This window comes from Engystomops pustulosus, chromosome 1 (assembly GCF_040894005.1).
Source record: "Engystomops pustulosus chromosome 1, aEngPut4.maternal, whole genome shotgun sequence".
NCBI lineage: Eukaryota > Metazoa > Chordata > Amphibia > Anura > Leptodactylidae > Engystomops > Engystomops pustulosus.
The window spans coordinates 32,602,180-32,617,982 of record NC_092411.1 but is presented as its reverse complement, the minus strand read 5'-3'; the positions used below and the strand labels follow the sequence as shown (position 1 = coordinate 32,617,982).

Genomic DNA, 15,803 nt, shown 5'->3' with positions numbered 1-15,803 from the left:
AAACTTCTATGTTTACTTCCAGGTGCACAAGCCATTAGTGTAACAGAAAGTAAAATGTGCCGTGTAATACTAACGAGATGTGCACCTGCGTGTCCATGGGGGTCTACTTGCTAGTAATAAGGGGACAATCTTTCTGGGTGTCATTAATGATAGGGGTCTAGTTGCTAGTATTAAGAGGGGCACTCTCTCTCTCTGGGTGTCATTATTTATAGGAGGTCTACTTGATAGTATTAAGGGGGCACACACTCTCTTAGGGTGGCATTATTGATGGGGGTCTTATTGCTAATAATAAGGGGGCACTATCTCTGGATGTCATTATTGATGGGGGTCTACTTGCTAGTATTAAATGGGGGACTCCCTGGGTGAGCTTATTAATGGGGGTATTATTCATTATATTAGGGGGCACTCTCTCTCTGGGTGAGCGTATTGATGGGGGTCTTATTTCTAGTACACCCTCTCTCTGGGCAGACATTATTGATAAGGGTCTTATTGGTAGTATTAAGGGGGCTCTCTCTCTCTGGGTGATACCATTGATGGGGTTCTCCTTACTAGCATAATCGGGGCTCTCTCTGGGTGAAATTATTTATGGGGGTCTTATAGCTAGTAATAAGGGGGCACTCTATCTCTGGGTGACACTAGTAATGGGGGGTCTTATTACTAGTGATAAGAGGGCACTCTCTCTCTCGGGGTGACACCACTATGAGGGTAGTAGTTGTTCCTCTCTGCACCCCAGTAGTGAGCACCCTATAAACGCCGGTCCTTTGTCCTCTGTGCACAGGTCAGTCTATACAGAGCTCCACATGATCCGTCCCTACAGGACGAGCCGCCCGGGTCCTCCCTGCACACTGTACCGGCACCCCCACCGACACAGCAGCAGCAGCAGCCGGCCCGTCCCCTGCCTGCACCCCTCCATCCCCTCCCCCGCCCCCGCCCCCGGGCATGCGCACTAGGCGGCGCGGTGACGTCACTCTCCCCTCCCACTTTGCTGAGCTGCCAAAAAACCTGATGAGCTCTAAAGTTGTCTGCCGATAGAGAGCTATGAGTGTCCGCTCCGAGCTCCTGCACAGGGCTCTCTGCACTCTCTCCACACACACATGCACTTGCACTGAAGAAAAAGCAGCACAACACACACAAAGCCATAATCCTAGTAATAAGAGGTGCAGCATGCTGCCAGCACTGCCACCCCCCTGTCATACCCCTGTATAAGTGCCAGAGGATGGTAGTGGCACCGGGACAGGGCTGCTGCTGCTGCTGGAGGAGGACATGTCTGGTGTCTGCACAGGGAATGGGCAGTGTCTGTCTTATTGCCACTAATAGACCATGAAAGAGGTAAGAAACCATTCATCCTATACACCAGCCGCTGCCAGGAGGGCATGCTGCCACTCACACCCGGGGACATGGCAGTAGTCATCTTCTTCTGTCTGATATATTGTATCAATGTGACATTGTATTCCTGAGGTGTCACTGTATCCATAGGATGTCAGGGTTGTAGTGTCAAAGAGCTTGCACTCTAATGATGAGATGGCATCAGAAATTAGATGGTGAAAAGGCAAGATGCAAGTGCCCAGGAGCTTGCAGTCTAGTTACATACGGTAATGTACATAATGAAATGAGATGTCTCATAATGCTACCAAACGAGAACTAGGTTTCAGAGCTTGCAATCTAATTATACACACTCAGCGACTGACTAGATGTCTAGGCTGAATGATCTTTTAAAAAGTTGTCTCGGAGCTTGCAATCTAATGCAGGTTCTTCTGCATAGAAAAGAAATGATTGTCTGAATTTGTGTTGTAGGGGGAAAAAAAATCATTGTGTGAATTTGGGTCAAGGAGCTTGCAATCGTTATTCTGTAGTCAGAATTAAAGGCTGAATTTTTTTTTTAAATGTGTCACAGAGTTTGCAGTCTAATGCGGGATCAGCCATGTAGAGAAGTGAAGCTACTTGCAATCTGATTTCAATGGGGGCCAACACTGTAGATCTTCAAAAGAAAGGTGTAAAGAGTACGACATGAATGTCAGACAGTGTTGATATGCAATGTATACCCTAAGTTAGTGTCAGGGAGCTTGCAATCTAATTGTATTGGGTCTGTACTATAGATATGGAAAGAAAGGCTGAGTAATGTGTTTAAGGTAAGATGCAAGTGTCAGAGGGTTTATAATGTAACCTGATGAGGTCATCCGTGTAGACCTGCAATATATATCCTATGTTGGTGTCCGGAAGCTTGCAATCTAATTCTATAGGTTTGGAAAGAAAAGCTAAATGAAGTGTGTAAAAGTTAAAAAGCGAATGTCTGACAATCTGTCATGATGAGGTCATCAAAACCAATGTGAAATATTGTATATGCTAAGTCTTTTGCCTAGGAGCTTGTAATCCTCAATTCACGAGCTCAGCAGTGTAGATGTAGAAAGTAAAAGCTAAGCATGTCTAAAAGATAAGAAGTGAGAGCCGGAGAGCTTGCAATCCGTTGGCTGATGATGTCATAAGCTTAGATCTGCATTTTGATGCTCATTACTGTTAAAAGTTAAGTGTCGAGAAGCTTTCAGTTTAATTCTATGACTTATGTGTGTAGATGTGTATTGAGATCCTAAATCCTCTTTGAAGTTAAGAAGCAAGTGTCAGAGAGCTTACAATCTATCTTGAAGAGGTCCGCAGTGTATAACTGCACTGGTACATGTTAAGACGGTGTTCACAAGGTTGCAGTCTAGTTATATAGGGTCTGTAGTGAAGAAATGCATTGTGATTCTAAAAATCTGTATAAAGGTAAGAAGCAAGTGCCGGAGAGCTTACACTCTATCTTGATCTGCAGCAGTGCATCTCTGGATTGAGATCCTAGAAAGAAAGTGTTCAGGAGCTTGCAATCTAGGGTCTTTGTAGTGTACAAAAACCATGAGATCTTAAATTGTGTTTAAAGGTAAGAAGTGAGTGCCGAAGAGCTTACACTCTATCTTGATCAGGTCAGCAGTGCATCCCTAGACTGAGATCTTGTTAAAAGTTAAGAGAGTGTTCAGTCTATTTCTAGGGTCTTTGTAGTGTACAAAAAAAACTTGAGATCTTAAATCCTATTTAAAGGTAAGAAGCGGGTGCCGAAGAGCTTACACTCTATTTTGATTAGGTCAGCAGTGTAGATGGGCACAGAGATGCTAAATCCTGTTACATAGTAAGAAGAAAGTGTCAGGGAGCTTGCAGTCTAAAGTGGCAGTGGAGGAGAAAAAGTTCAGTACTTAAGCGGTGGAAACGTAGCCAACTTTTCTGCTTCATGTATTAGAGAGAGAGAGAAAAAAAAACCTCTACTTAAGAAGTCAGTCAGACAAGTGCATAGTTTGTGTCTGGCCTCAGACGGGGCAGCATTAATGTGTTCGCTGCGTCTGATGCTCTAGGATATGTTAAGCTCTTAATAGACTAATCAAAGAGATGGAAGAGTGTGGTTTTCATTTTCATCTGGCCACTTGGGATCTACAAGACTTTTAACACGGCAGCGTCTCCGATCTGTGTGTGTGTATTTATGCTGCAGCCATCGTAGGGAGTGCGGATTTTGGCTGCGGAGGGATGAATTGGAGGAGAATGTATATAGAGGGGTTATGTGAGGTTGACCCCCCCCCCCCCTCCGCACTCTCCCCCCCTCTTTCAAGTTGAATTTCACTAGACATACTCTTTGGGTGCCAAAGGTCTACGGGACCCACAAGGCAAGCCAGTCCTGCTGTGACTGTAAAGAATAATTTATGGGGTTATTAGTGGTTTTTACTTCTCTCTTCTTGCAGCTGTAGCTTTATAGGTGCCATAGTGCCAATGCATTGTGTGCCTGACAGTCAAGATGCTCCTTTATTACTACTACTCCCAGGCTGGATGTTAGTAGTTGTAGTCTACTGCACCGTGTACTTGTCTATATCCCGCACGGAGCCCCATTTACCTGTATGTAATGTGTTTCTTGTGCTCGGCTAATTTCTTCCAGTCTCGCGCTGTAGATGGTGAGGAGCATAGAGAAGGATTGTTATTATCTGAGCTGCCGGTGTGTAAGGCAGTTTGGGATGGTGCCAGCTGTCTGGGTCACACGCGTTTTATCCAAATAGATTTAGCACTGCTGATGGATGGTAAAGGGAAGATCAGCTGGAGCTAGGCTAGACTCCTGCCTCAACCCCCGCCCCCCCTTGTATGTGGTTGTAATTTTCTCCACTTTATGAAAATAGTAAAAGTTCATGAAGAATTAAGAAGGAAATGGTCTTTTAGTGATAGTGTTACATCATGTATGACAAATTCAGGCAGAAAGTAGCTGAACTGTCTGCTCTGGAATAAATGAGCGAGACGGAGCATACTGTTCGGTTGTACGCTGTTAGAATTTTTTAGTTATTTTTGTAGTTTTTTTTTAATGTACTTTTGCAAATTATAAAGTGAGGGGCTTAACAAAGTTAAATCATGGAGGCGCGGTAAAGCTAAGTTACCACCAGGATCTTCATCATCTTTTTACATTAGGATAGAAGATAAATGTAGGGGGTCTTACCGATCACATGGATTAGGGGTTCTGTGCCCCCCATTTGCATGTTCACTACGGCTTCAATGAGACTGAGAATGCCATGTAGAGTGCCTTCATTTAGGATTGTGTTGGATTAGGCAGCGAGGAACCCAACATGGCTGAAAGTATCAAGTCAAACTGGCCTACAGTTCCTTGAAGACTATGACTTCTACACGATCACTGAAACAGTTGCTCCTAGTATTTTCATGAAGTTGCTACTCAACCTTTACTGTGGGGCGGTATTACATACAGAAGTATAATGTCTTGTTATGCTGTGTCAAGGTTGGGCTTATAATGGGGGGTTGGGGCAGTGTGGTGGGTCCCTTTCTAAATCCATACACAGCCATTCCCACCATATATATCAAAAACTCAATGTAGATCACATTTTTGGTAAATGGTAGTCTTCTGTTGACCATCACATATCATCATTCTTATAAACTCTTATCTCATGTGGACGCAGGGTTAGATTTTGTATTTCTCGGACCCCCAAGCCAAGTTTTAAGAAACCAAGGAGTCTGTTCCCCAATTCTCTCCCAAACTAAATTGGCATCCTGAGGATTCTTTGTATCCTTAAAGAATACAGGGAGGATGTGGGTTCACATCCCGCTTCTCCTTAGTTTCCCCAAGCTGTTTGGGAGAACTGTCTGCATCCTGAGTTTTGTTATACCATGCAGGACTAAAGGTAGCAAGTCAGAAGATATCTTAGGTTGGATTTTCCATGCTACTTACTTTCATACATACAATACAGAATTCTTAAATTGGATTTTTCCAAATTGAAAGCTTGTCCCATAATGCAGCAAAAAGGTAGAGCTTATACAAATCCCACCCAATGGAGAATAGTCTGGTTGGCGATCTTTGATGATGGGATGCCATGATCATACAAAGGGAAATGTTGGTAGCTGTGCCAGATAACTTTCACACTCATTTGGGTATTAAAGAACATCTACCACCAGGATCAAGGATTGTAAACCAAGCACACTTACATGCAGATGAACCTGAGTGGCTTTGGGCTCAATTAACAGAGAGTGGAGCCCCTTAGACTAATTTGCATAATTTTTATAGATTTTTTTTTTGGTAAAAAAGAAGAAAGCATAAGAGGCTAAAAGAAGAACGGACCCTCCTAGAGGGAGCATATACCAGCATGTAGGTGTCCTTGGTTTACAACCCTTGATCCTGCTGATAGATTTCCTTTAAATTAGTGGGCACCAAGTTCCACCAAACTACCAATCAGCTGTTGGAGTGGGCTGATACGCTTTAGAACAGGTACCAGTAGAGCAAAGCATTGGGTAGTTCCCATTCATGTGATTTTTTTTTTTTATTTGGGAACTAGTTATGTTTTTGAATAGTAACTAATTTTGGGGTAATTTGATTTTATGCTGCATAAAACCTCTACTGGTCAAACTGACTCTACTTTTTAAGTATTTGAGGTTTAACCCTTAATCACTGACAATTGTTTTCTTTCTGGTCCACTTTTGCCACCACCCCGTTGTCAGTTATGTTACTATTTAACCGCTTCAGCCTTGTGTCGTCCACCCCGGTGACGTGAGGAAAGATAAATGGGCCGATTTGCGCAGGCTAGATAAAATGACTTAGTAAAACAGCTGTGCAGGAGAAGCCCGCTTCTGCTTCTGGATCGTTTGCACAGTTGACACATTAGCTGCAAGCATTTCAAGTTTTATTGTAACCTGTAGCAGACAGAAATGCATGTGCTAAAAAGATAAAGGGCTTGTAATGTCTTTTAAAGGTGCAGTGGCATTAAATGTGTGTTCAGGCCCTCTAGGCAATGTAGCTATAAAGATCCTTCACTGCTTTCTACCATTCGGAAAGAAGGTTATTCGAAACCCTACGGGAAGTTTTTCCTACATTTTATTGAATGGTAAAGCATTTTTTTTTCTTTGATTAAAATTACAATTTTTAGTATTTTTGCAGGTTTTTTTTTAGACATTCTTGATATATGGATGTCCCTCCGGCTAGTGGCTTCTGTTTACTTGCCCTTTATGTAAAGGGTAGGGCTAAATGAATCAATACATAGTCTGTCGACACATCCATTCCCGTCCCCTAGCTAAAGCTATATACCATACATGTCTATTTCCCATCATGTCAGCCAAAAAAGAGAAATAACTTGTATATTAGCAGCCATCCAACCACCAGTAACCCCAAAATTCTTGGCCCCTTCGAGACTGTATGTGATGATTTCCTCTTGTTAAACGGATTATGAATTGTCTGAGGGCTTTCAAAATATTCACAAGTTAGTCAGATACACTGGACAAAACTTTCGGATTGGGGATCGTTACTTTAGTCTTGAGGGTTCATTGGATTTACAGTTTCAACATGATGGGTAAACGCCTTCCCTGAGCAAATCTTAAAAATGTGGTAGGAAATTTCTTGTAAAGTCTATATACATCACTTGGTCCATTTGCAGTAGAAAATCAGCTGGAAATGGATGAGAATTGTGAAGAGCATGTTAGTTTTCATCTCACAGACTCTCAATTGTTGACCTGGAAAACAATGCATTAAACACGGCTGTCTTTTACCACTAAGGACTTTCCAAGGACCTGAAAAGGGAACCATGTATGTTTTGACATAAGATCAAGATGTTCTACAGGAGCCACCTCAATGGATGAAGCCTACGAACCCATCATGTGTTAAAAAACAACATGTCGGAAGGAGTCTTCGATATATTTTGGACCATTTATTTCCTTTTGGCATGTTCATATTCCATTTGCTTCTTTAGGTTGTACATCAGTCCAGTAAGCTCCTTCCCTGTTCTTTCCTTGAATGATTGACCAAAGGATGTCCCACCAGTTATGATGGTAGAACATTGTCCTATACATAGGGCTTGGTCCCAGTTATAGGATCTGCATCTATTAAACCTTTGGATATTTCATAAATGTTTTAAGATGGGAGTCCCGTGTTAGAGGTTCTCCTAGAAGTGAAAATTACTAACATCCAGCCACATTTGAGTACCTGGTGCTATGGGGTTGGTTTCGACGACGAGGAATGTGTTCCAGCTCTTGAATTTTTCCTCCTTCCTTTGCATATCTTAGTATGCAGTGTAGTACAAGGACTGGAGACTATGTCACTGGTTGTGCACTTAACAAAAAACATGTTATGGGGAGGGCCTAAGTTCCAGCAAGCAACAAGGAGAGGACTGACCATTTGACAGTAGTCCAGTATTGGAACCTGCCCAGATTCCTGAGGCTTTCATCTTGACCAGCTTTTCTTAATTTTCACCCCTGTAAGGGAAGAGATCCTAGTCTCTTGGTTTGGACCTATCTCTTTAAAAAAACATTACAAATAGAAAGTTCTCAATCGGGAGATATCATCAATTTATGACTCGGTTTCATGGATGCCTTGTAATGTCACATTTGCCCTGCACTGGCTGTTTTGGATCCCACAGTGATGAGCAGAGAATGGGAGACCTGCTCTACTCATTGTAACAACCAGTGAAAAGACATCACTGAGGGGCTCTGGAAACTCCCCCATAGCCCCACAGGCTCATTAGCATAATAATGAAAGTTGATTTTTAGTAGGAAGGAGGCCATGGATAACAAATATAAGAAGATTACCACATTCACTGTGCCTGTATTTTATTCGGAGGAGTGAGAAGGACAATATAAAACATTTTTATAAAAAAATCTATATAAAGATGTCAGGGCTCATCTTACATTGTCATTTAAAGGCATTTCACTGGGGCAGATTTCTAGCTAGTGTTTGTGACTGTTACTTCAAATAAATCCTATTCCCTACATAATTGAAAGCAATCATAACTGGGTTTAATGTTCCCACTAGAAAAGTTGATATTGGGTTTCTCATCGTTCCTTAAATAATGTATATGATCTGCGCAGGTTCTGTCTCCCGGCTCTGGCATGAAACCAATGGCTTTTTTGTTGCGCTGCAGGACCCTCTCTTATCCTCTTTGCTCCTCTTGCTTTTTGTATGGGTGACGTTATCCTCTCTACCACATAGGTTTAGCTGTGCCCAGCAGCTTTGTATTCCTCCCTTTTGTCCTCTTTCAGGCTGAGACTCTTTTTCTAAAGCCACCGTGACAATAATGAAGGAAGGTATTGCCTGAATGGGGGACTCGTAGAAGGACTTTTTATATCAATTTGGTGAATGCATAAACAAATAGTTAATAATTACAGTAACATTTTAGCTTATGGATATACGGATGTTACAAACATTAAGACAATAAAGAACTCAAGGTTTTGAGTGGAGGTAAGTATTTTGCTGGGTAAAATAAAAAATGTAATAAATCGAGTAAACATTTATTTTTGGGGGTATTTTGTATTTTAGATTTTTAAAATGTTTTTTACATTTAAATCTGAAATATATTCCTTAAAATTGCAATTTTTTTGATTTAGATGATTTCTTGCTTATGATACTGCAGTGCTGCAACTGACCAGTAGAGGTCTCTGCTCATTACAGGTAAAAGGGGCCTTCAAAATATGACAAAAAAGGGGGGGTCCATTTGTAGGAACACAATTATTTTTTCTTCTTGTGGAAGGGGGGGGGGCACTATATTGTGCAACTAAAAAAAAATATTTACAACTTTAAATTTAAAGAACTGTTACATAGATCTCCTTGATTCCTTAAAATTTTTTATTTAACAATATGCAATAAAGCTACATATCATAAATGAATTTACAGTGACACAGATCTACAATATGGGCCCATAGGATTCTATAGGAGGGGTATTAAAGAAAATCTCCTATCTAAATCCATCATGATAAACCAGGGGCTATTACTCCTAGGTCCAGGCACTGTGACTGTGGTAATCTTCTTATATTTGTTATCCATGGCCTCCTTCTTTCTAAAATCAACCTTTAAATTTATGCTAATGAGCCAGAAGGGCTCTGGGGGTGTTTCCAGAGCCCATACATGATGTAGCTTCACTGGCTGTTACACGGTCTCTCCCTTCCCATGCTTTTTCACCACTCCCCCCCCCTCTCTTCCTGCTGTTAAATCACTGCAGCACAGGGAGTTTCAGCACATAGTTGATTTAAGATAGAAGGCAGCCTGGGTCACAGTGCCTGGTTCTATGAGTAAGTGTCCATGGCTTATCCTGCTGGATTTTGGTAGATTTCTGTAAAATCAATTGCATTGATGTAGTGCATAAAGTCTCATTTAGTTTTATTTTTCCTCTAAGCATAGACTGCAAAGTTTCCGATGTAACAAGTCATATGACTTAACATAGTATATAAAGCTGCGCCATATGTAGGGACCTGTACTGACTCCACTATGCTCCTTTATATTGGCTCAAGGCACTGAGGGTATCATAAGTCAAATGGTGACCACAAACCTTGACCACTGCCTTTATACGCTCCAATGGGGAAGCTATTTTTAGCGGTTTTTGACGCAGCTTCGCCGGCTTTCATGCAGCAGAAATTGGGGGATGTGCCGTCGGACGATCCGACTGATTCGGATTGAGCGCGAGATTTAACTTTCAAATTGTGTCTCAAGACAAAGCACTTACATGCATTGGGAAGAAGAAGGTGAACTCCGGCGGACCTGAGCGGGGAAGCGACACATGCAGGATATCGGGCGCGCGATCTTAGTGAATCACGGCACATTGCGTTGTCGTTGGACAATGCACTTTTGGTGAACTCCGCGGACCGAGTAAGTAAATGTGCCCCATTTATTTCAAGGGACCCATGTACATGAATGTGTTTTATAAAAATCCTCAGAGCAGGTCCTATTACTACCCATGCTTGGGAACGTGTAAAATACTGATGCTACGCTGTTGTCATTCGCCCTTAGGCCCCTTCTCCACTGGCGTTTTTCACGCGCGAGTTCTGCGCGTGCATTTGACGCTCAGAACTCGCATTGCACTCTGTCCCATTGTATTCAATGTCCGTGTTTGCAGGTCACTTGCTGGATAACGCAATCGCTTATCCCTTCAACAAGATGGGAAAAGCAACTGGCATAATTTGGCAGCCTTTTCTGCAAAAACGGATGAAATGCAAGTGACACGGATCTTTTTCTGGCGAGATATGGCTTGGCAACCCATTACACAAAGATGAGAAACGGACTGCAAAAACGGACAACATGTGGATGAAACGCAGATAGTTTCGACTAATGGATTACACATGGACTGCAAAAAACGGAGCCTGAGAGCAGCACAGGTAGCCCAACGCATATCACCATGAGTTCACAGATTTTTGCTGATTTTCAAAATCAAGAACCTCTGTTCCTGTAAAGTATTGCAGTCTATTCATAAACTGACCACTAGTTGGCGCTCTCCTGTCGAGCTCATTACCGACTCCCTTGAAGCTACGTCCCCATACTATATACAAGATCTATATACACAGCACCTACACATAACAGTAATAACATTGTATATGAGCAGACGTTCATATTTACCTTATGAATCTGAATTTTTCTTTTTTTTTTTTGCTCGATCCCTTCTGCTCCTGTTCTTTTCCAGAACAGTGTTCCTCTCCTAAATATCCATTCTCAGTTGAGTGCTTCCCCAGACTTCCTTTTGGCAGTAGTTACAGAAGGGGGGAGCTTGGTCAACGAATCTGTTTCCAATATTTACTATGCAAGAGAGAAGAGAAAAAATGTGTGTTCAGTTCAGAATTTTTTTTTTTTTATAATGAAAACAGAAGCCTCTGCGGCAGACGTATGTCTAGAGAATGAGGACAGCGCTGTATGAATATGCAAATTTAGCCCCAAAAAAGTTTTCAAAAAGGAGGGTTTACAGTATCCATACAGCGGGGCATATTAAGCCATATTTACCTTGGAGGCAGAATGCTAAATGCATACAGATGTGGACAGCAACCTTTATGAGAACAGGTGGTGTCTTTCTTACATTCCTTTTCAAAGGTAATCCTTTTTTTTTTTTTGGGAGACTCAAACATGACCCTTGTTCACCCTTAGTGTATTCCACTTGGTTGTCAACAGAGATAAATACCTGGAGAGAATGTCTTGGCAGTAAATCATTGGTGCTCATTAACCCCTTCTCACATTGAGCATTGGCCTGGGACTCCCCCCTTTCAAGCTCTCATCTGTCTTGGGTGACAATTTTAGATGGAACTTGTGAAATTTTGGAAAACTTTTTGGGCAGTTCCGAAAAAAAAAAAATGTTAAAGGAAACCTGTCACCTGATTTTGCCTCATTAAACTACTAGCCCCCTCAGGTAGGAGATGAAATGTCCTTTCTGGAATTCCTTCTTTTATGTGAAATTTCACCCGTTTACCTATTAATCCAATCCCTTCCCTTCCTTGGTTGAACTTGATGGACAAGTGTCTTTTTTCAACCGTAGAAACTATGAAACTATGAAAAAAGAAATCTCCTCCAAAGTAATGTGAAAATGAGTAGAGAAGAGTCATATTTTGCCCGAGATGAGTCAGGTTTATAGGTTGGAGAAGGGAGGGTCATTTAAGATCTTCAGATCTATAGTAATTAGAAATAATAATTCTTTATTTATACAGCGCCTACAGATTATACAGCGCTGCACAGAACATGCCAAATTGGTCCCTGTCCCCATGGGGCTCACAATCTAAGCAACCTAACAGTATGTTTTGGAGTGTGGGAGGAAACCGGAGGACTCGGAGGAAACCCACGCAAACACGGAGAGAATATACAAACTATTTGCAGATGTTGACCTGGGTGGGATTCAGACCCAGGACCCCAGCGCTGCAAGGCAGAAGTGCTACCCACTCAGCCATTGTGGCGCCCTAATGTGGTTTTGATGTCATATCAAAGATAAGTATCTCGTCTTGGTTTTGTTTCTCTGAATGGAAGGTAAAGATGGAAAAAATAGGCGGCAGCTGGATCTTTATGTGTTCACATTTCCATCTATAGGGGACATGTTTCATACACCGGGGCATTGTGAGATGATGTAAGCCCTGCTCCTCTGCTGTGCCAGATACATCAGGAGGCTCCGACCTATTCATATATACACTGGCATACGATGCTACGCCAGGCCTGAACTGTCACAAGCTATACCGAGAGCAGCGGCGCAGGGCAGGAGCGCCCAACAATAACCCACACCACCTCCAGGGGCACAGCCTTTCAAACCTCTCCACCCTTGGCGTGGAGCTGGCGTAAAATGGGAAATAATCGCAATTCCTGGCTGTTCTAAAGGAATTGTGATTATTTTAGGGCTTATACATCACGATAAATGTCTTTAACCGGTTATATCTTCATTTCTGTAGAAGACAGAACCAAAATCCTATGCGATACGAAAGATGAGATTCTCGTAGCTTGTTTCTATGTACTATAGAACCGAAGATAGGGGCAACTGAAGTGACATTAGCCCTGCAGCCTCTAAACTTGACTCGTCTTGGGCATGATATGACTCTTTTTCTGCTCAGATGACTTTTGAGGAGATTTTTCATAGTTAAAAATATGAGATTTGACATAAAAGAGGGAGTTCTAGTAAGGACATCTCATACCCTTCCTGAGGAGTCTGGTAGTTGAGTGTGGTAAAATCTGGCGACCGGTTCCCTCTTTTCGCATTCAGTTTTTTCACATTTTGAAAGTTCCAATTTTGTGCCTCGGTTCTCTCGCAGATGCCCCAGAATCTTAAATTAGCCGATCACCTTACAAACAAAAGAAGCTTCTGCTCACACCCCTGACAAATTACATTTCATGGTGCTCTGTCTCTCTCAGTAGACCACTAATTACTTTAGTTAGGCACATCACAGAAAATGCGAGCTGACACGGCTTTTTCATCCCGGGCTCGGATAATCAGGCTGCAGTGTAAGAGCGGTGTACAGCGCCTTTGGCAGTAGCTCTGTTTTTTTTTGTTTTTTTTTATTGTGTTAGAAAAGTAAATTCTAAAGCGGAAATCTGAGTTCTGGTTATCTTATGGTAAAATCAAGACATGGCAAGCAAAGAGAAGCCGAATTATATCTCGTCTCGAAATACTGAGGCATGGCACAAATACTAGTACCACATGGGATATTTATTTTTATATCAATAATAAAGGGAAATGATTATATTTGTATGTTATAGCCTTTTTTTTTATTTTTCGGCAATGCTTCATGTTTAGAAATTTTTGATCAGGCTATGCAGATTACTGTAATGGCAGCTAATGCGATCCTATCTGCAGGCTGTATGTTATAGAGCAGGAGCAGCTGAACAGATTGTACATAGTGTCCTATCTGCAGGCTGTATGTTATAGAGCAGGAGCAGCTGAACAGATAGTACATAGTGTCCTATCTGCAGGCAGCATGTTATAGAGCAGGAGGGGCTGATCAGGTTGTACTTGGTGTCCTATCTACAGGCAGCATGTTATAGAGCAGAAGGGTCTGAGCAGCTTATACATAATGTCCTATCTACAGGCAGCATGTTATAGAGCAGGAGGGGCTGATCAGGTTGTACTTGGTGTCCTATCTACAGGCAGCATGTTATAGAGCAGGAGGGTCTGAGCAGATTATACATAATGTCCTATCTACAGGCAGCAATGATATAAAGCAGGTGGTTTTGGAACACTTCCCCAGACAGAAATACTGTATTTGGTCCTCCCTTTGCCTTTGACCTTAGATTAGAAATGGTCCTTTGGTGCACATATGCAGAGGTCATGGGTACCATGAGATCACACCTTGTAACACAATGGGGGTCATTTACTAAGGGCCCGATTCGCGTTTTCCCAACGTGTTACCCGAATATTTCTGATTTGCGCCGATTTCCCCTGAATTGCCCCGGGATTTTGGCGCACGCGATCGGATTGTGGCGCATCGGCGCCGGCATGAACGCAACGGAAATTGGGGGTGTGGCCGAGCAAAAACCCGACGGATTCGGAAAAACCGCCGCATTTAAAAAAAGAAATGTGTCGCTTGGGACGCGCTTACCTTCACTTGGTCCGGCCCGGTGAACTCCAGTGCGTTCAGATGCTTTTTAGCGCAGCAGCGCCACCTGGTGGACGGCGGAGGAACTACCTTGATGAATCCCGGCCGGACCCGAATCCACCGCAGAGAACGCGCCGCTGGATCGCGAACGGACCGGGTAAGTAAATCTGCCCCACTGTTGTTTTTTTTTGGGGGGGGGGAGGGAGGGGGTCCTCATCCGTATCATTTTAATAGTTGATGTATTTTATATACATAAATGTAAATTACCTTTTGGTCCTAAACAAGTTCCACTTCTTATCCTTAGTCCTGACATTGGGCTAAACCAACATCTCTGAACTCTCTGAACCTGATTTTGTCTCCAGAAATATTTCGATATAGCGTTTTGCCAGATATGATTCTTTTTCCCTTAAACTTAACATTTACAGGTCTAGGACTTAGCCTTTCTTATTTATTTATAAGCTAAAGGGACCGAAATATGGTAAAATACTTAAAATCTATGGCTACACCTAATTTTTTTATTAGCATTTCTTTTATTTGCTTATTAATATTGTCTATTAGCAATAATATTTATGAAGAAAACCTGTTAACGTAAAATTACAGTGCACTGGCGTGGAATCCACTCCCCCCCCCCCCCCCCCAGCCCCGCCTGGTGTATAATTCTTGCTATAGCCTTTACCAAGATCCTGGCGCAGGTTATAGCAAATGCCTAAGACAACTAATGCCGCTCCTGACCCTTACTTGTTGGAGGATACAACGCTGAATTTCCTGGTCCTACAGCAGAAAAGTGGTCTGGACGCAAAAAATAAAGTCCCCCCCCCCCCAATGACCTTTGAATTAACACAAAGGGAGGGTATTGGGGGTATTTTATATTTTCATGTTTTTCAAAATTATTTTCTGCAGTCATATGTCATTCTAACCCACTTATTCCGTTTAATGATGCAAAAGAGTTTGCATGTAAGTCTGAATTGTATATTTTATCATTGTAACCCCAGACAGAATTTTTTTGGTCTTTGTGACAATTGGATTTTAAAAATGTTGGATTATTTTAAGAACCAGGATTAATAATAAAGCTTCATTACAGACACCTACTATTAGGATTATAGTACAATAAATTACAATACCGTATTTTTCGGACTATAAGGCGCACAAAAAATCCTTTGATTTTTTCAGAAATCAAAGGTGCGCCTTATAGTCCAGTGCGCCTTATATATGAACAGACAACAGCTGCCATGAGCTGTGCACAGGTCTGCCACCTGCTGGTCATTCATCCTTATAATCAGATGCGCCTTATAATCCGGTGCGCCTTATATATGAACCTAGACATTTTAGCAGGCATATATTGATGGTGCGCCTTATACTCCGGTGCGCCTTATAAGTCCGAAAAATACAGTAAATATAGTATATAGGATATATACTATATATAGGATAAAGTACAGTAAATTACCAACATCCAGAGGTCAGTTTGTAACTAGGGGTCATCTGTAAGTCGGGTGTTC

The 15,803-nt window shown here is 42.1% G+C and overlaps 1 protein-coding gene across 2 annotated transcripts in view; it reads left to right on the top strand.

The window, feature by feature from the left end:
* The first annotated feature begins 1,017 nt into the window (after nucleotides 1-1,017).
* ADAMTS6 (ADAM metallopeptidase with thrombospondin type 1 motif 6) overlaps nucleotides 1,018-15,803 on the top strand; it is a 182,143-nt gene continuing 167,357 nt past the window's right edge. For both annotated transcript variants that reach the window (XM_072137189.1, XM_072137179.1), the window contains exon 1: nucleotides 1,018-1,329. The gene's annotated coding sequence lies outside the window, so the exon portion shown is untranslated. The remainder of the gene's footprint in view (nucleotides 1,330-15,803) is intronic.